Source organism: Pristis pectinata, chromosome 4 (genome assembly GCF_009764475.1).
Source record: "Pristis pectinata isolate sPriPec2 chromosome 4, sPriPec2.1.pri, whole genome shotgun sequence".
NCBI lineage: Eukaryota > Metazoa > Chordata > Chondrichthyes > Rhinopristiformes > Pristidae > Pristis > Pristis pectinata.
This window is the reverse complement of record NC_067408.1, coordinates 2,792,145-2,813,460: the sequence shown is the minus strand read 5'-3', so window position 1 is coordinate 2,813,460 and position 21,316 is coordinate 2,792,145. Positions and strand designations below refer to the sequence as shown.

General features: G+C 47.8%; 1 long non-coding RNA gene across 1 annotated transcript in view; it reads left to right on the top strand.

Annotated features, from left to right (window-relative positions):
* The first annotated feature begins 694 nt into the window (after nucleotides 1-694).
* LOC127569315 (uncharacterized) overlaps nucleotides 695-21,316 on the top strand; it is a 152,387-nt gene continuing 131,765 nt past the window's right edge. The window contains exon 1 of the long non-coding RNA XR_007956175.1: nucleotides 695-772. This is a non-coding gene — a long non-coding RNA (uncharacterized LOC127569315). The remainder of the gene's footprint in view (nucleotides 773-21,316) is intronic.

Genomic DNA, 21,316 nt, shown 5'->3' with positions numbered 1-21,316 from the left:
CGTTTCAGTTAGGAGAGACTGGAGAGGCTGGGTCTGTTCCCTGGAGCAGAGAGGCTGAGGGGGGACCTGATAGAACTATGAGGGATATCGACATGGTAGGTAAGAAAGAACCTTTCCCAATAGGAGAGATCCCTAAGACCAGAGGGCACAACTTTAAGGTGAGGAGTAAGAGGGGACCCAAGGAAGTATTTCTTTCACCCAGAGGGGGGGTTGGAATCTGGAATGCACTGCCTGAGGGGGTGGTGGAGGCAGAGACTCTCACAACACTTAAGAGATATCTGGAGGAGAGCTTGAATTGCCAAGGTGAAGAAGGTTACGGGCCAAGTGCGGAAAAATACAATTATTGCAAACATGGTTAGCATGGACTAGATGGGCCAAAGGGCCTGTTTCTGTGCTCTATGACTCTATGACCTATCGGGTGGATGACAAAATAAAATCAGTGGGAACTATTATCCTCTGAGTCCTGCCCTAATGTTCATCCCTAGATGGCACAATCAGAATCAGAGTCAGATTTATTATCACTGATTTGTATGACATAAAATGTGTTGTTTTGCAGCAGCAGTACAGTGCAAAGACATAAAATTACTATAAATTACAAAAATAAATAAACAGTGCTAAAAAAAGGAACAACGAGGTCGTGTTCATGGGTTCATGGACCGTTCAGAAATCTGATGGCGGAAGGGAAGAAGCTCTTCCTGAATCATCGAGTGTGGGTCTTCAGGCTCCTGTACCTCCTCCCCGATGGTAGTAACGAGAAGAGGGCATGTCCCAGGTGGTGAGGGACCACCTTCTTGAAGATGTCCTTGACGGTGGGGAGGATTGTGCCCGTGATGGAGCTGGCTGAGTCTACAACCCTCTGCAGCCTCTTGCAATCCTGTGCATTGGAGCCTCCATACCAGGCGGTGATGCAACCAGTCAGAATGCTCTCCACCGTACATTTGTATATACCTTTTAAGAGTCTCTGGTGACATACCAAATCTCCTCAAACTCCTAAGGAAATAGAGCTGCTGGTATGCCTTCTTCGTGATTGCATCAATGTGTTGGGCCCAGGATGGATCTTTTTAGACGTTGGCGCCCAGGAACTTGAAGCTGCTCACCCTTTCCACCGGTGCTGTCTCACAGCTCCAGCAGCTGGGTTCAATCCCGACCTCCAGTGCTCCCTGTGTGGAGTCTGTGCATCAAAAACAAGAAGGCAGAGGTTTAAGGTGAGAGGGAGGAGTTTTTAAGGGGATCTGAGGGGAAATTTTTTGACGTAGAGTGTAGCTGATATCTGGAATGTGAATCCGTGCCGACCAAGATGCCCTCCTGAACTAGTCCCATTTGCCTGTGCTTGACCCATGTCCCTCTAAACCTTTCCTATCCATGTACCTGTCCAAATATCTTTCAAACATTGTAGTTGTACCCACCCCTACCACTTACCCTGGCAACTCGTTCCATATACCGCCCACACTCTGTGTGAAAAACTTGCCCCTCAGGTCCCCTTTAAATCGCTCCCCTCTCACCCTAAACTTATGCCCCCTGGTTTTAGACTCCCCCACCCTGGAGAAAAGGCTGTGACCATCCACCCTATGAATGCCCTTATATATAATGATATATATGATGGAATCAGATGCAATCACTACATTTGAGAAGCACTTAGACACTTAAATAGTCATGGCATAGAGGATATGGTCCTACTGCAGATGTGGGATTGCTGTAGATGGACAAATAGGTCAGCATGGACGTGGTGGACCGAAGGGCCTGTTCTTGCGACTCTGTGACTCCCTGTGACCATGTGGGTTTCCTCACTAGGATGTGCAGGTCGGTAGGTTAATTGGTTACTGCAAATTACCCAGTGAATGGCACTGGTGGGAGATTCGGGGTGGAGTTGATGGGAATTGTAAGAGAATAGGTCACAGGGAAGGAAACTACATCGAAACGAAAGGCGAAGTCCCTCAGGTAATCTGGTCATTTTCTCACTGCTGTGTGTGGGTCCTTGCCGTGCACGCAATGACTACCGTCTTTGCTATTTTCCAAGAGTGAGTGCGGTTCAAGAGAGTTTCAGTGCCTCTAAAGTGTGTTCTGAGATTGTGAAAGTAGAAACACAAGTCTTTCTTTGCCTTTACTGAACACTGGCGGAGATGGAGCACAGCTTTAAGGTGAGAGGGAGATAGTTTAAAGGAGATGTGCGGGGCAAGTTTTTTTACACAGAGAGCGGTGGGTGCCTGGAACGGGCTGCCAGGGGTGGCGGTGGAGGCAGATACGACAGTGGGGTTTAAGAAGCTTTCAGACAGGCACATGAACAGGCAGAGAATGGAGGGATGTGGATCATGTGCAGGCAGATGGGATTTAGTTTAATTTGGCATCGTGTTCAGCACAGACATTGTGGGCTGAAGGGCCTGTTCCTGTGCTGTACTCTTCTGTGTTCTACGAAGTCCATAGCCCAGGTTCTGGAACTCCCCCTCCCTCTCCCCCTTCCTTCAACCCCACCTCAATCATCAGGTTTCTGAACAATCCATGAACCCATGAACACTACCTTATTATTCTTTTTCTTTGCACTATTTATTTATTTTTGTAATTTATAGATTTTTGGCCTGCACTGTACTGCTACTGCAAAACAACACATTTCACATCATATGTCAGTGATAATAAACCTGATTCTGATTCCAATTCTGGACTCGGTGGGTTGCTTCTGTGCCAGATTAAGTCTATTGCTCCATATCAGACTCTAGCTAAAAGCCTTCCCCCTCCAACAATAGTACCTTGCATTTACATGGCACCTTAAACTGAAGCATTATTGGATGAAGTTTGACTCTGAGCTGCAGAGGGTGACGTTGGGAAGGCTGCCTGAAGCTCAGCCAGGGAGGGAGGGTTTGAAGGAGCATCTTTGGAGAGAGAGAAGAGGTTTGGAGAGAGAGAGACTGCAGCTAAGTTCAGGGATAACTGAAGGGTGCGGAGATGTCGGAGTTTTGTCTCTCCTCCAGTCTCACAGTTCACGAGCTCCTTTTGGGCTATGTCTTGAGTGTGTCCAGAACTTAAATCTGCAGGATCCACTGATGTTCTCAGGGATCGACCCAGTTGTTTCTGGGAGGGGTGGTCCAGCAGGAAGGGAGTGAGCAGGAACAGGACCAGGAGTCAGCCACTCAGGAGGCTAAAGAAATTTGGTTTGTCCCCTTTGACTCTCACCAACTTTTACCGATGCACCAGAGAAAGCATCCTATCTGGATGTATCACGGCTTGGTACGGCAACTGCTCTGCCCAGGACTGCAAGAAGCTGCAGAGAGTTGTGGACACAGCCCAGCACATCATGGACACCAGCCTCCCCTCCTTGGACTCTATGTCTTTACCTCTCGTTGTCTTGGCGAAGCAGCCAGCATAGTCAAAGACCCCACCCACCTGGGACATTCTCTCTTCCATCGGGTAGAAGATACAGGAGCCTGAGGGCACGTACCACCAGACTTAAGGACAGCTTCTACCCCACTGTGATAAGACTATTGAACGGTTCCCTTATACAATGAGAGGGACTCTGACCTCACGATCTACCTTGTTGTGACCTTGCACCTTATTGCACTGCACTTTCTCTGTAGCTGTGACACTTTACTCTGTACTGTTATTGTTTTTACCTGTACTACATCAATGCACTTTGTACTAACTCAATGTAACTGCACTGTGTAATGAATTGACCTGTACGATCAATTTGTAAGACAAGTTTTTCACTGTACCTCGGTACAAGTGACAATAATAAACCAATACCAATACCAATACCTCAAGCCTTCTGCAGCATTCACCGGGATTGGCTCCATGTTCCTTCACTATCCCCATATCCTGTGATTCCCCTCGAGTATCAAGAAACCTGTCCATCTCTGTTTTTAATGGACCAACTGACTGAGCCTCCGGGATGGAGGATTCCAAAGATTTCCCTCCCTCTGCATGAAGGGATGCCTCCTCAGAACCATGGTTATATGATGTGAGGTGTAAAAGTCTGGAGCATTTGGAGGATGAGGAGTGTTGGAGAGGCAAGGAGGCTGCCTCAGTGACCACTGTTCATTTCAGTGAGTCTTTGAATTTGAACATAGAACATAGAACAGTACAGCACAGTACAGGCCCTTCGGCCCACAATGTTGTGTCCACCTATATAAACCTACTCCCTGATCAATCTAACCCTTCCCTCCTACACAGCCCATATCCCTCCATTTTTCTTACATCCATGTGCCTATCCAAGAGTCTCTTAAATGTCCCTGTTGTATCAGCCTCTACCACCACTCCTGGCAGTGCGTTCCAGGCACCCACCACTGTCTGTGTAAAGAACCTACCTCTGATGTCTCCCCTAAACTTTCCTCTTCTGACTTTAAACTGATGTCCTCTGGTATTGGCCATTGCCGCCCTGGGAAAAAGGTGCTGGCTGTCCATTCTATCTATGCCCCTCATAATCTTATACACCCCTATCAAGTCCTCTGTCGTTCCAAAGAGAAAAGCCCTAGCTCGCTCAACCTTTCCTCAGAAGACATGTTCTCTAATCCAGGCAGCATCCAGGTAAACCTCCTCTGCACCCTCTCTAAAGCTTCCACATCCTTCCTATAATGAGGCAACCAGAACTGAACACAATACTGCAAGTGTGGTCTAACCAGAGTTCCATAGAGCTGCAACATTACCTCACGGCCCTTGAACTCAATACCCCGGCTAATGAAGGCCAACACACTGTACACCTTCTTAACCACCCTATCTACTTACACGTACCCTTAAGGGATCTATGGACGTGGACCTCAAGATCCCTCTGTTCCTCCACACTGCTAAGAGTCCTGCCATTAACCATATACTCTGCCTTCAAGTTTGATCTTCCAAAGTGTATCACTTCACAGATTTTTCCAGATTGAACTCCATCTGCCACTTCTCAGCCCATCTCAGCATCCTGTTTATGTCCCATTGTAACCTACGACAACCTTCTACACTATCCACTACATCACCAACCTTCGTGTCATCTGCAAACTTACTAACCCACCCTTCCACATCCTCATCCAAGTCATTTATAAAAATCACATAGAGCAGGGGTCCCAGAACAGATCCCTGCGGAACACCACTGGTCACCGACCTCCAGACAGAATATGCTCCATCTACCACCACCTTCTGTCTTCTATGGGCGAGCCAATTCTGAATCCACACAGCCAAGTCTCCCTGGATCCCACGCCTCATGACTATCTTGATGAGCTTACAATGGGGGACCTTGTCAAACACCTTACAAAAGTCCATATACACCACATCCACCGCTCTACCTTCATCTATTTGTTTTGTCACCTCCTCGAAAAACACAATTAGACTCATGAGGCACGACCTGAATCTAAGAGTTGTACAGCACAGAAACAGGCCATTTGGCCCACCATGTCCATGCCGACCTTTTTGCCCGTCTACACTAATCCCGTTTGCCTCAGTTAGGACTGAATCCTTCTGCACCTTGCCCATTTAATGGTTGTCTAAATGCCTCCAAGATGTAGCGTTGCCTCTGATTCCACCATCTCCTCTGTAGGCCAGATATCAACCACGCTCTGTGTCAAAAACTTACCCCTTTAAAACTCCTTTTTCTCACCTTAAACCTCTACCCTCTTGTTTTTGATACCCCTACCTTGGGAAAAAGATTCTGACTTTCTACCCTATCCATGCCTCTCATAACCTTGCACACCTCCATCAGGTCACCCATCAGCCTCCTTCACTCCAGGGAGAACAAGCCCAGCCTATCCGATCTCTCCCCAGAACTAAAGTCCTCCAATCCAGGCATCATCCTAGTGAATCTCCTCTGCACTCTCTCCAGCGCCATTACATCCTTCCTGTTATATGGCGACAAGAACCGCACACAGTGCTCCAAGTGTGGTCTCACCAGTGTTTTGTAAAGTTGCATCATTACGTCCCAACTTTTGTACTTCATTCCAAACTCACAAGTTGAGTGAGTGCAGCCAGCAGTGAGTGTGACACACGTTCCTGTTGTCAGAGGTGAGATGTGAACACAGGGGCAGGAGCAGCACAACCTTGGGGATATTTCACAAGCTCCAAAACTCTGACAGCAATGCAAAGTTTATTTTTCCTGTCTGCCTTGTCTGCACAGCAGAAAAGCAGATGATACAATCTCTAATTGGAACAATATGCGAATCTATTATTCTGATTTCTAGAAAACTCCCTTCACACACCCTTCCCCTGCTGAGGGAGGCCAGCTCTCTCCAGGGCCAAAGTCACGGTCATCCTCTACAGTTCTCTAATTAGTTCCTGTACAAGGGCAAGATTTACATTCCTGTAGCACCTAATATCGCCACAGTGCATTCCAAACCACCTCAGGGACATTCTTGTAACAAAGAAACAGGAGCAGCCCCCGAGTCTCTCCACCATTCAACAAGATCAGGGCTGAACATAGAACATAGAACATTACAGCACAGTACAGGCCCTTCGGCCCACAATGTTGTGCCGACATTTTATCCTGCTCTAAGATCTATCTAACTCTTCCCTCCCACATCGCCCCCCCATTTCTCTATCATTCATGTGTCTATCTAAGAGTCTCTTAAATGTCCCTAATGTATCTGCCCCCACAACCTCTGCCGGCAGTGCGTTCCACACACCCACCACTCTCTGTGTAAAAAACTTACCCCTGACGTCCCCCTTATACCTTCCTCCAATCACCTTAAAGTTATGCCCCCTCATGTTAGCCATTGTCGCCCTGGGAGAATGTCTCTGACTGTCCACTCGATCTATGCCTTTTATCATCTTGTGCACCTCTATCAAGTCACCTCTCATCCTCCTCCTCTCCAAAGAGAAGAGCCCTGATCCAATCTGGACCTTCTCCTGCTCTTTCCTCATACCCCGTGACCTTTTGTTTAAATGTCTGTCTGTCTTAATCTGGAATATATTAGAGTCATGGAGCTGTACGGACCAGAAACAGGCCCTTCGGCCCACTCTGTCAATACTGACCATCATGCCGATCTATACCAATCCCACCTACATTAATTCCACATCCCACTAATCCCTGTTCGTTCAAGTACCTGTCCAGAGGCCTCTTCAATGTTGTTACTGTTCCTGCCTCCACCACCTCCTCTGGCAGCTCATTCCAGAGACCAACTACCCTGTGGGTGAAACATTTACCCCTCAGATCCCCTTTAAACCTCCTCCCTCTCACCTTAAACTTGCTCTGTCTAACTTTTGGTGCCTTTACCATGGGAGGAAGACTCTTGCTATCTACCCGATTTATCCCTCTCATAATTTCACCATGAAATTCTCAACTCTCTGGGGTAGAGAACTCCGAAGGTTCATGACCCTCTGAGAGGAGAAATGCCTCCTCATCTCCATCAGAAGTGTGCCCCCTCGAGCTAGGTTCCCCCACTAGGGGAAACATCCTGTCAACCTCAATGATTCAGGAACAGCTTCTTCCCCTCCGCCATCAGACTTCTGAACGGTCCATGAACCCATGAACACTGCCTCGTTATTCCTCTTTTGCACTATTTATTTATTTATTGGTAATTTATAGTAATTTTTATGTCTTGCACTGTACTGCTGCCGCAAAACAACACATTTCACGACATATGTCAGTGATGATAAACCTGATTCTGATTCTGATCTGAACCTCACTCAGAAACTTATATAACCTCAATAGAATCCCCACTCATTCTTCTAATTGGAATTGGAATTGGTTTATTATTGTCACATGTATCGAGATACAGTAACAAAACTTGTCTTGCATACTGTCCATACAGATCAATTCATTACACAGTGCACTGAGGTAGTACAAGGGAAAACAATAACAGAATGCAGAATAAAGTGTTACAGTTACAGAGAAAGTGCAGTGCAGGCAGACAATAAGGTGCAAGGTCATAATGAGGTAGATTGTGAGGTCAAGAGTCCATCTTATTGTACTAAGGAACCGTAAAATAGTCTTATAACAGTTATATTTAGAACATAGTATAATATGTTCTAAACTTTAATGAGTGCGGGCCCAGGCTACTCAACTCATTAAATCATAAGGGATACGGTTAAGGTGAATGGTCACAATCTTTTTCCCAGGGTAGAGGAATCTAAAACTAGAGGGCATAGGTTTCAGGTGAGAGGGGAAAGATTTAAAGGGGAACTGAGGGGCAGGTTTTTCACACAGAAAGTGATTAGGGTTGTGCCGGTTGGTTCAAGAACCGAATGGTTGAAGGGAAGTAGCTGTTCCTGAACCTGGTGGTGTGGGACTTCAGGCTCTGTACCTCCTGCCCGATGGGAGCTGTGAGAAGATGGCACGGCCCGGATGGTGGGGATCCTTGATGATGGATGTTGCCTTCTTGAGGCAGCGCATCCTGTAGATACTACCAATGGTGGGGAGGGATGTGCCCGTGATGTATTGGGGCAGAGTCCACTACTCTCTGCAGCTTCTTACGTTCCTGCGCATTCGAATTGCCGTCCCAGACCGTGATGCAACCAGTCAGGACACTTTCAACAGTACATCTGTAGAAGTTTGTTACAGTGTTCGGTAACAAGCCGGACCTCCTTAACCTCCTAAGAAAGAAGAGACATTGGTGAGCCTTCCTTGTGATTGCATCAATGTGCTGGGCCCAGGACAAGTCATCCAATATGTTAACGCCCAGGACCTTAAAGCTGCTGACTCTCTCCACCTCCGATCCCGCAGTGTAGACTGGCGCATGTTCTCCCTCCTTCCCCTTCCTGAAGTCAACAATCAGTTCCTTAGTTTTACTGATGTTGAGTTGAATGGCAGAACAGTCAGAAGAGGATTAACGGTCTCTTTAAATCCCCATGGTTTGAGGACAAAACCTGATAGATTATAGAAAGTGTGGGGGTGGATTTAAAAGGGAAGTTATTCACACAAAGGGAGGGAGAAATTACTGACAAGTAAAGAGGTGTCCAAAGAGCAAAAGGATAACTAACAAAATGACCGAGATTGCAAACTGTGTGTGAAGGTGGGGAGTAAGGTTGTTAATGAATACTGTGAAGCTGTCTTTACAACGGCAGGGGACGATTTGAATGTGTAGTTAAGGAGTAAGGGTGTGGGGAGGCACTGAAGGTGTAACATCTTTGAAAATGGGTAGATCACTTGAGGCTCTCTAAAGAAGAAAGGGAGGAAATTGCGGATGCTCTGACCATCATTTTCCAACCTGCCCCACCAACAGGAGTGATGCCAGAGGACAGGAGAGCTGCCAACTTTGTATCAATGTTTAAAATGCGAGGAAGGGATAAACCGAGTTCACCCTAGACAATTGGTTTGGCTTCGCTGGTGAGTGTAGTGTCTGTGGGATCTTTAGTGTTGCTGCTTTACCAAAGCCAGATAATAGAGGTGGAACTGTCAACAAAACACCACATAAACGCTACGGCCAAGAAAGCTCACCAATGCCTCTAATTCCTAAGGAAATTGAAGAAATTTAGCATGTACCCATGGACCCTCACCAATTTTTTATCAATACACCATGGAAAGCATCCTATCTGGATGCATCACGGCTTGGTATGGCAACTGCTCTGCCTGTGACCACAAGAAACTGCAGGGAGTTGTGGACACAGCCAGCGCTTCACGGAAACCAGCTTCCCCTCCCGGACTCTTGTAATACTTCTCGCTGCCTCGGTAAAGCAGCCAACATAATCAAAGACCCCACCCACCCTGGACATTCTCTCTTCTCCCCCCTCTCCCATCGGGCAGAAGATACAAAAGCCTGAAAGCACGTACACACCAGGCTCAAGGACCAGCTTCTATCCTGCTGTTATAAGATATTGAACATTCCCCTAGAATGATAAGATGGTCTCTTTGATCTCACAGGACCACCTTATCATGGCCTTGCACCTTATTGTCTGCCTGCACTGCACTTTCTCTGTAGCTGTAACATTTTATTCTGCATTCTGTTATTGTTTTCCCTTGAACTCACAACTACAGAAGAGTAGCTGTTACAACAGCGTATCAGGGTCAGACCATATGGTGCACCCAGATATGGTACACCACACACTTTCATAGAAATAAACCCATAGAAAACATTAACCATTTATACGTATAGCTTCATGTAACAGGCTGTTTATCGACATATGCAGACAGTCATAAATTCAACCAGTTATAAATTTCAATTGGTAAATCGGTTTATTATTGTCACATGTACCGAGGTACAGTGAAAAACTTTGTTTTGCATGCCATCCATACAGATCATTTCATCACATCAGTGCATTGAGGTAGTACAAGGGAAAACAACAGAATGCAGAATAAAGTGTTACAGTTACAAAGAAAGTGCAGTACAGGCAGACAATAAGGTGCAAGGTCATAACGAGGTAGATTGTGAGGTCAAGAGTCCACTTTATTGTACTAGGGAACTGTTCAATAGTCTTATAACAGCGGGATAGAAGCTGTCCTTGAGCCTGGTGGTACGTGCTTTCAGGCTTTTGTATCTTCTGCCCGATGGGAGGGGGGAGAAGAGAGAATGTCTGCGGTTGTCTACTTAGTTTATTAGTCTGTAATCACAACTGCAAAGATTCCTTTTATGCTCCGTCAAGTGTCCACTCCAGCTGCTTCATCAGTGACCTTCCTTCCATGTAAGGTCTGAAGTGAGGATGTTCTCTGAAGATTGCACAATGTTCAATTCCATTCACAACTCCTCAGCAACTGAAGCAGCTGCTGCCTGCCCAGAGCAGGACCCGGACAACATTCTGGCATGGGCTGATAAGTAGACTTAACATCTTCAGCACAGAAGTGCCAGGTAATGATCATCTCCTACAAGGGAGGGGACTAACACCCATCGAAGTTGGGTCGCCAAACTCAAGTGGACCAGCCACATAATTACCTTGGCTACAAGAACAAGCCAGAGGCCGGGCATCCTACAGAGAGTGACTCACCTCCTGACATCCAATGCCCTTCCACCATTTACATGTTTGAAGAGTCATGGAATGTAAGAGTTGGAACGTTATGTTGTAACTTTATAAAATATTGGTTGGGCCACACTGCGAGCACTGTGTGTGGTTCAGGTCGCCACACTATAAGAAGGATGTAATGGCGCTGGAGGGAGTGCAGAGGAGATTCACCAGGGTGTTGCCTGGGTTGGAGGACTTCAGTTATGGGGAGAGATTGGACAGGCTGGGCTTGCTCTCCCGGGAGCGACGGAGGCTGAAGGGTGACCTGATAGAGGCATTAGAGGTATAGATAGGGTAGACAGTCAGAACATTTGTCCCATGGTAGAGGTATCATAAACAAAAGGGCAGAGGAAGGAGGGGATCTTAGGGGTAAGTTTTTGACCCAGAGGGTCATCGATATCTGGAACTCGTTGCCAGAGGAGGTGAGGGAATCAGATACAATCACTGTGTTTAAGAGACATTTAGACAGGTTATAAGAGTATAGAAGGATACGATCCTAATGCAGGCAAATGGGATTGGTATAGATGGACAAAAAGGGTCAACATGGACGTGGTGGGCCGAAGGGCCTGTTTCTGTGCTATCCGACTCCTGGATCAGTGCATCTCCAACAATCTGAGCATCCCCTCCCTCCACCACCAGCGGACAGTGGCCGCAGCGTGCGCCGTCTACAGAATGCACCGCAGTTACTCACCCAGGCTACTCCGACAGCACCTCCCAGACCTGTGACCTCCACCGCCGAGAAAGACAAGGGTAACTGACACAGGGGAACACTACCACCTCCAGGTTCCCCTCCAAGGCAACTCTCGCTGCCTCGGTGATGCAGCCGGCGTAATCAAAGCCCCCACCCACCCGGGACATTCTCTCTTCTCTCCTCTTCCATCGGGTAGAAGATACAGGAGCCTGAGGGCACGTACCACCAGACTTAAGGACAACTTCTACCCCACTGTGATAAGACTATTGAACGGTTCCCTTATACAATGAGATGGACTCTGACCTCACGATCTACCTTGTTGTGACCTTGCACCTTATTGCACTGCACTTTCTCTGTAGCTGTGACACTTTACTCTGTACTGTTATTGTTTTTACCTGTACTGCCTCAATGCACTCTGTACCAACTCAATGTAACTGCACTGTGTAATGAATTGACCTGTACGATCAGTTTGTAAGACAAGCTTTTCACTGTACCTCGGTACAAGTGACAATAATAAACCAATACCAATACCAAGTCCCACATCCACCTGGCTCGGAAATATATCGCCGTTCCTTCACCAGCGCTGGGTTCTAAATCCTGGAACTCCCTCCCCAACAGTGACGTGGGGAGCGTCTTCACTAGAAGGACTTGCAGTTCAAGAAGGCAGCTCACCCACACCTTCAGGGGCTGCACTGCAGGTGGAGCTGCTGCCTCACAGCTCCAGAGATCCGGGTTCGATCCCGACTTCGGGTGTTGTCTGTGTGGAGTTTGCACGTTCTCCCTGTAACCGCGTGGATTTCCCCCGGTTGCTCCGATTTCCTCCCACATTCCAACAACATGCGGGGTCGGTGGGTTAATTGGCCCCCACTAGCATGTGGGTGAGGGGTAGAGTCTGGGGGAAGTTGACACTGGGGTCATAAAGACATAGAGTTGTATCGTTGCTGTGGTACGATTCAAACTTACACCCCTGAGGGAATGGTTCAGAATTCCAGCTGCTCATCTGTTAACATCATCTCTCTGTTACTGTTCCCCACATGGTCAACTCTCAACTCAATTCCCCTAAACAAGCCACACAACTCAGAGGGCAGTTGGATATGGACAACAAATGCTTCCACTGTCGGAGATTGATATTGGAATTGGTTTATTATTGTCACTTGTACTGAGGTACAGTGAAGAACATGTCTTACACCCCATTCATACATATCAATTCATTACACGGTGCATTGAGGTAGTACAGGGTAAAAACAATAACAGAATACAGAGTAAAGTGTCAGAGCTACAGGGAAGTGCATTGCAGGTAGACAATAAGGTGCAAGGTCAAACAAGATAGATTATGAGGTCAAGAGTCCATCTCATCGTATAAGGGAACCATTCAATAGTCTTATCACCGTGGAGTAGAAGCTGTCTTACAGCTGTTCACAGAGTGTCATGGACTCACAGAGTCATACAGCACAGAAACAGGCCCTTCAGCCCAATTCATCCATGCCGACCAAGATTCCCATGTAAGCTGGTCCCATTTGCCTGTGTTTGGCCCATATCCCTCTGAACCTCTCCTATCCATGTACCTGTCCAAGTGTCTTTTAAATGTTGTGGGAGAGAACGGGATACAGGGATATAACTGGGGGAATAGAGAGCCAGCATAGATTCTGTGGGCTAAATAGCTTTCTTCTATATCAAAAGAAAACAGAAGAAAATCTAAACCTCAAGGGTAATAAATGTGGCCTTGTCTGATCCTGAAACGGAAGATATTTTTAAAAATCCACTCTCTGGGAATGAGAGGGAGGATGGTCGGGAGTGGAGCTGATGTACTGCAAGCAGGGGGTCACTGGGAGGTGGGCAGGGGTTGGGGGAGCCGTCAAGGTTAGGGAGTGAGGGGTGGGGGGGGAGATGATCTGCTGTTGAAGGAAAGGTCTGAGGGAGCCAGGAAGAATCGCAGAGGCACTGGGAGTCGGCCAGGAGTTATTTGAAATGCAATTTCCTGTCCTGCTGCCAACGTCATGACCAGGGGCTGGTTCCTCCGCCAGGAGCACACTGTCCTCACTGCCCCCTGGGCCGGTTAACGGAGGAGGACATCCAGTCTGTCACACAGGGACAAGAGGAGGCCATTCAGCTTCTCAAGCCTGCTCTGCTTTCCAATAAGACCCCTACCTCGCCGTTAATATCCTCCCTCAACTGAGATTGCCAACTGACCCCCCCCCCCCCAGCCTCAGCAGGCATTTGGGAGAGAGTTCCGGAATCTCACTGACCCTGACAGTCCCCTTAGTTTGAAGGTTCTACCCCGTCCTTCTGTACTCGCCCTCTTCATAGGAAATAGCCTCCCCCTCCACCCATCAAGTCGTGTTAAACAATTCGGTGAGATCACTCTACATCAGCCGGACCTCCAGGGAACAGGAGCCCGGTGAATTTAACCCTCTCACCGCCAGGTTCATTCCAGACAATGTCCAAGCAACACAACATCTCCGTGCTGAGGGGCAGGGCCGGAGGGAACCCAGATGGCGTCTGACCACAACTTGGTATAATGATCACACCACCCCTGGCCCACCACACCCCCTCCGATGCCAGTGAAGTCTGCGGTCAGCAGGGGGCAGTCAGCGCTGATGGAACACACACCCAGCAGCTGAAGGAACATCAGAAATAGGAGCAGGATGAGGCCATTCAGCCCCTCATGCCTGCTCTACCAGTCACTGCGATCGTGGCTGAGCTTTTTACCTCAGCACACTTTCTGCACTAACCCTTTTCCTTTTATTCCTTTAATATATAAACACCAATCAATAATACACGTCTGGCACGCTGGCCTTCATCAGTCGGGACGTTGAGTGTAGGAGTTGGGACGTCATGTTGCAGTTGTACAAGTCGTTGGTGAGACCACACCTGGAGGACTGTGCACAGTTTTGGTCACCCTGTTATAGGAAAGACGTCATTAAACTGGAAAGAGCGCAGAGAAGATTTACAAGGATGTTGCCAGGACTCGAGGGCCTGAGTTATAGGGAGAGGTTGGCCAGGCGAGGTCTTTATTCCTTGGAGTATAGGGTGACCTTATAGAGGTGTATAAAATCATGAGGGATATAGAGAAGGTGAATGCTCACAGTGTTTTTTCCAGTGAAGGGGAACTTAAAACTCGAGGGCATAGATTTAAGATGAGAGGCGAGAGATTTAGAAGGGACCTGCGGGGCAACTTCTTCACCCAGAGGGTGGTGGGTGTGTGGAACGAACGGCCAGAGGAAGTGGTTGAGGCAGGTAGAGTAACAACATTCAAAGGACATTTGGACAGGGACATGGATAAGAACGGCTTAGAGGGATATGGGCCAAATGTGGGCAAGTGGGACGAGCTTAGTGGGCACCATGGTCAGCATGGACCAGTTGGGCCAAAGGGCCTGTTTCCCTGCTGTATGACTCTATGACTCCAATATGCTGAGCTATCACAGCCCTCCTGGGTAAAGAATTTGAAAGATTCGCCAACCTCTTGAGTGAAGAAATTTCTCCCCAGGTCTGTACGGAATGGCCGACCCTTCATTTGGAGACTGTGCCCCTTGGTTCTAGACATCCAGATGGGGGAGCCTCATCTCTTGCCTCTACACTGCCAAGCCCCACCAAAAGTTCCGGCTAAACAGTGAGATCACCCCTCATTCTTCTGAACTCAAGAGTGTACCGGATCAGTACACCTGCCCTCTGGTGATAGGTCAACGTCCCATCCCATAGTGAGCCTTTGCTCCGTCACATATACCCCTCCACAGGTAAAGAGACCAACTCGAGACACAATTTCCCAGCAACAAGATCGGCCCTTCTAACCCTGCCTCCATTCAAGTGCTATGCGCCCTCCAATTCCAGCCTCTCACTCACTGCTGATTTCCACTGCTCCAACAACATAGGAAGGACATAAGAATTTAGAGCAAGACTAGACCATTCAGCCCCTCAAGCCTACTCTAGTACTCGCCAAGATCATAGCTGATCTTCTGCATTTCAACACCAGTTTCTGGCACTTTGTCCATCTCCACTGCTTCCCTCAACATCCACAAACAAAGTACCTCACCCCTCCAGATGGAGAGCACTAAAACACTTTTAACCCTTGGTGTAAAGTTTCTCCTCATCTCAGTTCAAAGTGGGTGACTCCCTGTTCCCGAGGCAGCGATAAATTGGTAAATTTCCCCCAAAACACCACGCAAAAGCTGCATTTCACTGTGTGTTTCGACGTACGTGTGACTAATAAAGATATCTTGTCATGTCTTGTCTTGTCTTATTATTACACGTACTGAGGTACGGTGAAAAACTTGAGGTAGTACAAGGTAAAACAAGACAGAATGCAGACTAAAGTGTCACAGTTACAGAGAAAGTGCAGTGCAGGCAGACAATAAGGTGCAAGGTCACAACGAGGTAGCTTGTGAGGTCAAGAGTCCATCTTATTGTACTAGAGGACTGTCCAATCTTATAACAGTGGGATAGAAGCTGTCCTTGAGCCTGGTGATACATGCTTTCAGAATTTTGTATCTTCTGCCCGATGGGAGGGGGGAGAAGAGAGAATGTCCAGGCTGGGTGGGGTCTTTGATTATGTTGGCTGCTTTACCGAGGCAGTGAGAAGCGTAGACAGAGTCCATGGAGGGGGGTCTGGTTTCTGTAATGTGCTGAGCTGTGTCCACAACTCCCTGCAGTTTCTTGCGGTCCTGGGCAGAGCAGTTGCCGTACCAAGCCGTGATGCATCTGGATAGGATGCTTTCTATGGTGCATCTATAAAAATTAGTGAGGGTCAAAGAGGACATGTCAAATTTCTTCAATTTCCTTAGGAAGTAGAGGTGCTGGTGAGCTTCCTTGGCCGTGGCATCCACATAGTTGGACCAGGACAGGCTATTGGTGATGTTCACTCCAAGGAACTTGAAGCTCTCAACCCTCTCGACCTCAGCACCATTGATGAAGACAGGCGCATGTACACCACCCCCTTCCTAAAGTCAATGACCAGCTCTTTTGTTTTGCTGACATTGAGGGAAAGGTTGCTGTCATGACACCACGTGACTAAGCTCTCTATCTCCTTCCTGTACTCCGACTCATCGTTATTGAGATACCACCATGGTGGTGTCACCTGCAAACTTGTAGATGGAGTTAGAGCAGAATCTGACCACGCAGTCATGAGTGTATAGGGAGTAGAGTAGGGAGCTGAGGACGCAGCCTTGTGGGCACCAGTATTGAGAATAATCGTGCTAGAGGTGTTGCTGCCCATCCGGTTGCAGAGGGATTGCAGTCTGTTGGTCAGAAAGTCAAGGATCCAGTTGCAGAGGGAGGTGTTGAGTGCCAGGTCTCGGAGTCTGGTGATGAGCTTGCTTATTGAAGGCGGTATTGAATAATTGTGCTCCACTAGGATCTGTACACTCAGGACTCTTGACAAACTTCTACGGATGTACAGTGGAAAGCATTCTGAGTGGGGGCATTGCAGCCTGGTGTGGAAACTGCAATGCACAGAAACAAAAGAGGCTACAGAGAGTGGTGTGACTCAGCCAGTTCCATCCTGGTACAGCTCTCCCCACCATCGAGAACATCTACAAGATGTGATGTCTCAGGAAGGCAACATCCATCATCAGTGACCCCCACCATCCGGGCCGTGCCCTCTTCTCGATGCTGCCATCAGGCAGGAGGTACAGGAGCCTGAAGCTCCCACACCTCACGGTTCAACAACAGCTTCTTCCCCACTGCCATCAGGTTCTTGAACCCACCTGTAAAACCCTAATTCTACCTCAGACTATATTTCTTTCTCTCTCTCTCAACTTGCACCAGTGTTATTATGTTTATTTTAAGATAAGATAAGATTTCTTTATTAGTCACATGTACATCAAAACACACAGTGAAATGAACCTTTTGCATAGAGTGTTCTGAGGGCAGCCCGCAAGTGTCGCCATGCTTCCGGCGCCAACATAGCACGCCCACAACTTCCTAACCCGTACGTCTTTGGAATGTGGGAGGAGACCGGAGCACCCGGAGGAAACCCACGCGGACACGGGGAGAACGTACAAACTCCTTACAGACAGCAGCGGGAATTGAACCCGGGTCGCTGGCGCTGTAAAGCGTTACGCTAACCACTATGCTACTGTGCCTGTTGTGTAAGTTATGTATAATTTATGTTAATTTAAGTTTATCCTAACATGTCTGTCATGTCTGTAATGTTCTGTGCTGCTGCTGCAAAAAGCTGATTTTCAGGGCATTTATACCCTGTGTGTGCCTGGGTACATCAAACTTGAACTTGAAACTTGAAACGTCCCTTCACCATGTTCCCCCAATGCATCCAAATCGATGGCTCACCTCTTCAAGGATCTGTTAGCTTCCCACCACATTAATGAGGGTCTGAAGTCACTTGGAGGACCATTCTGGTAAAGGATAGAATCATGGAGTCATAGAGCAATACAGCACGGATACAGGCCCTTCAACCCAACTAGTCCATACCGACCACATTGTCCACCCAGCTAGTTCCAATTACCTGCGTTTGGCCCATATCCCTCCGAGCCTCGTCCCTCCATTTTCTTATCCAAGTGCTTCTTAAATGATCCTGTTGTGCCTGCCTCACCCACTTCCTCTGGCAGCTCGTTCCATACACTCACCACCCTCTGCATGAAAAAGTTGCCCCTCAGGTCCCTTTTAAATCTTTCCCCTCTCACCCTAAACCTATGCCCCCTAGTTTTGGACTCCCCTACCCTGGGGAAAAGACTGTTACCGCCCACCTTATCTATACCTCTCATAATTTTAAACACTTCTATAAGGTCGCTCCTCATTCTCCTACATTCCGAGGAATAAAGACCCAGCCTGGCCAACCTCTCCCTATAACTCAGGCCCTCGAGTCCTGACAACATCCTCGTAAATCTTCTCTGCGCTCTTTCCAGTTTAACCACGTCTTTCCTATAACAGGGTGACCAGACCTGTACACAGTGCTCCAAGTAAATGGTCCAAGTAAAAACTAAGGCTCATCCAATCAGCAGTAGTAAGTGCTGGAAACACTCAGCAGGTCAGGCAGAACCTGTGGAAAGAGAGTTCATATTACTTCTCTCTCCACAGATGCTGCCGACCAGCATTTTCAGCTTTCACTCCCGATTTCCAGTGTCTGCTGCTTTTTGAAGAGAATCTGTTGGAGAACACAGAACACAGAATAGTACAGCACAGGAATAGGCCCTACAGCCCATCATGTTAGTCCAAGCATGATGCCAAATTAAGGTAATCCCTTCTGCTCAGGACCTCGAGGAACTGGATCAGCCGTGCTTCCATATCAGAAATCTTTCCCGAGAGAACATTAGTGAGCCAGATGTTTTATAACAATCCAGATGTTTCAAGGTCACTGTTATTGAGACTAACTTTCCCTTCCAGATTTATTTAAATTTTCTAGCGTCAGAGTGGGATTAAAACTCATTTCTTCTGGAAAAATAATGAGGAGGTTTCTGGGATCCCAGACCAGTAACATTGCCATTGAGCTACTGTACACACTATATGAGACAGAAACCTTCTGGACTCAGAGGGTGATCTCTCCCACTGCCTCAACATCCAGGGATCCTGGAGGTTGTCAGAGTGCCAGACAGACAAGCAGAGATAACGGGGATTTAGTGTTCCTTTATGTTTAGTTTATTTAAGGATGTTCCAAACACAAATCTGCTTTGGTCCCTTGTTAGTTTGCTCTGTATGGATGAAGTTCTCTGGCTTCAGACCAGCATTAGGAAGGTCATCCCTGATCACTGAATTATTTGCCTTCAAATTGACCAGAGATTTGCAATGTGTGCGGACTGGGGGTGTATAAAGTAAGATGCATCCCAACACAAAGAGACTCATGGAATTCTTGGGCAAATAACTGAATATTGCATAAGAATTACAAAAAGATTCCTACAACCATCAGGTTCTTAAACCGGCCTGCACAACCCTAACCCTACCTCAGCAACGAGACACTAGCGACCACCTCTTGCACTCCCGTGGACTTGTCTCTGATTGCAACACACAAAGCGCTGGAGGAACTCGACAGGTCAGGCAGCATCTGTGGAGGGAAGTGGATAGTCGACGTTTCAGGTCGAGGGCAGACACGGTAGTGTAGCGGTTAGTGTAACGTTATTACAGCGCCAGCGACCCGGGTTCAATTCCGGCCGCTGTCTGTAAGGAGTTTGTACGTTCTTCCCATGTCTGCGTGGGTTTCCTCCGGGTGCTCCGGTTTCCTCCCACATTCCAAAGACGTACGGGTTAGGAAGTTAAGGGCATGCCATGTTGGCGCCGGAAGCGTGGCGACACTTGTGGGCTGCCCCCAGAACACTCTACGCAAAAGATGCATTTCACTGTGTGTTTTGATGTACATGTGACTAATAAAGATACCTTATCTTATCTTACCTGGATTGGAAAGAAAGATGGGAGGTGGCCATTGTAGAAAGCTGGTGGATCCGGGGGGGGGGGGGTGGTTGGGGGGGTTGATCGGAAGGGAAGAGTGGGAATGGTGTCAGAAGCTGGGAGGTGATAGGTGGAAGTGACAAAGGGCTGAAGAAGATGGAATCTGATAGGAGAGGACAGTGGACCATGGAATAAAGGTGAGGAGTGGGGAGGGCACCCAGTGGGAGGAGTGTGTGGGTGAGGCACAGGTGGAGGCGGTGGGGGAGGGGAAAGAGATGGGGTGATGGGAGCCAGTGGGATCAGGAAAAAAAGGGGGTCAGAGGGCAGTGGTTACCGGATGTTAGAGAAATCGATGTTCATGCCCTGGAAGTTAGTGGGTCTTCTTAACCAATGTCTTGTTTTGTACAGTCTTTCCTTTCCTCACTGTCTGCTATCAATCATGTACAATCTATGTTCTGTGTGTTGTCTGTGACCTACGTGCCTGTAAGTTTGTCATTGTACCTGTACCTCACCGCTCGTGCACGTAACAATAAACTCGACGACTTGAATTGTTGATCCCCTGACCTACATTCACCCCCATGGACTTTAATCCTTGCCACATAAGAGACTGACGGGTGACCCTATAGACGTTTATAAAATCATGAGGGGCATTGATAAGGTGGATGGTCACGGTCTTTTTCCCGGGTTAGGGCAGAGGCCTAAGGCGAGAGTGGAAAGACTTAAAAGGGACCTGATGTGTTGAAGTTTTTCCCACAGAGGGTGGTGGGTGTTTGGAATGATCTGCCAGGTGGGTACAATTACAACATTTAAAAGACTTTTGGACAGGTAGAGGGTTACAAAATTATGAGGGGTATAGACAGAGTAAATGCGAGTAGGCTCTTTCCACCTAGATTAGGAGAGATAAGTACAAGAGGACATGGCTTTAGGGTGAAAGGGGAAAGGTTTAGGAGGAACTTCTTCACTCGGAGAGTGGTGGGAGTGTGGAATGGGCTGCCACCTGACGTGGTAAATGCAGGCTCACTCCTAAGTTTTAAGAATAAATTGGATAGATACATGGACGGGAGAGGTCTGGAGGGTTATGGACTGGGTGCAGGTAAATGGGACTAGCGGAATAAAGTTTTGGCACAGACTAGAAGGGCCGAATGGCCTGTTTTCTGTGCTGTGGTGTTCTATGGTTCTATGGTTCTAGGTACATGGATAGGAAGGGTTCAGAGGGATATGGGCCAAACCAGAGCAAATGGGACAGGTTCAGCCTTGGTTGACATGGATGAGTTGGGTCAAAGGGGCCTGTTTCTGTGCTGTATGACTGAGTTCTGAGTTTCATTCCCAGTCTACTGAAGGAATCAGACTGTGTGGCTGCAACTTTGGACAATGTGGGATACCTGGACCATGCCAAGTCTCCCAGCTGGCCAAGTCCTGACACTTGTGACCAGCCAGGATACGTGGGAGTGAATGCGTCATCCACTG